Source organism: Suncus etruscus, chromosome 10 (assembly GCF_024139225.1).
Source record: "Suncus etruscus isolate mSunEtr1 chromosome 10, mSunEtr1.pri.cur, whole genome shotgun sequence".
NCBI classification, from domain to species: Eukaryota; Metazoa; Chordata; class Mammalia; order Eulipotyphla; family Soricidae; genus Suncus; species Suncus etruscus.
The window spans coordinates 64,672,044-64,673,383 of record NC_064857.1 but is presented as its reverse complement, the minus strand read 5'-3'; positions in this window follow the sequence as shown (position 1 = coordinate 64,673,383).

The window sequence follows — 1,340 nt, the reverse complement described above, 5'->3', positions numbered from 1 at the left end:
ATAGAGTAACAACACCTGAAGACAGAATTAGTGACCTGGAAGATGATATGCATAATAACTTCAAATAGCAGAAGAGATAGGAAAAGAACCTTAAAGCAAATGATCAGACAATAAAAAATTACTTAAAGATTGTGAACAAATGAAAATAGAAATGTTCAATGAATTCAGAAGAAACAACATAAAAATCATTAGAGTCCCAAAAACCCAGGAAGAAAATACCCAGGAGAGTCAACAGTCAAGAACAACATTACACAGAAACTCCCAGAGTTAAAGACTGCATGCAACCAAATCCAGCATGCCAGAAGAGGACCAACTAAAAGAGACCTAAAGAAAAGCACCCCAAGTCACATCCTAGTCATGATAATGAATCATACAGATAGGGATAGAATAACTGAAAACTCAAGATTAGATAGTGAAATTACATTCAAAGGAGCATTCCTAAGTTTTACAGCAGAAGTGTCACAAGAAAGCCTCAAGGTCAGAAGGCATTGGTGGAATATAGTGACAAAACTCAATGAAATGAATGCTTTACCTAGAATACTGAACCCAGCCAGACTTACTTTCAAGTTTGAAGGAAGTATACATGGCTTTAAGGGTAAAGAGCAATTCAAAAACTAAGACTTAAAACCAGCCCTAAATTAAAAGCTGAAAAGTCTACTTTAAGGAAAGACCAACAGATACACCAAACTTTTACACAAAAATGACACTAAGTCCCATTACAATAATCTCTCTCAATGTCAATGGACTAAAAGTACATGTTAAGAGACACAAAGTGGCAAATATGGATCAGAAAGCTGAAGCCAACATTTTGCTGCCTACAAAAACCACATTTAAATAATCAAAACAAGCATAAACTCAAAATCAAAGGCTGGAGGAAAAACATCCAAGCCAACAACATCCTTAAAAAAGTTGGAGTGGCCATCTAGTATAAGATGAAACAAACTTTAGACTCAGAAAATTTATAAAAGTCAAATATTGTCACTTTGTACTAATCATAGGACATGTATAACAAGAAGAAATCACACTCCTAAACGTATATGCACCCAATGATGGACCTGCAAAATATTTAATACAACTCTTGATAAACTTGAAAGAAGGTATCAATATCAGCACAATAAGTGTGGGAGATCTCAACACTGCCCTGACATCTCTTGATAGGTCAACCAGGTTGAAACCCAACAAGAATAGATTATCTCTATAAAAGGATGGTAGAAAGTGTAGTAATATATATATATATAAATATATATAAATATATATATATATATATATATATATGCCACTCCATTCCCAGAAAACTGGGTACACATTCTTTCCGATGCACATGGGCCATTCTCCAGGAT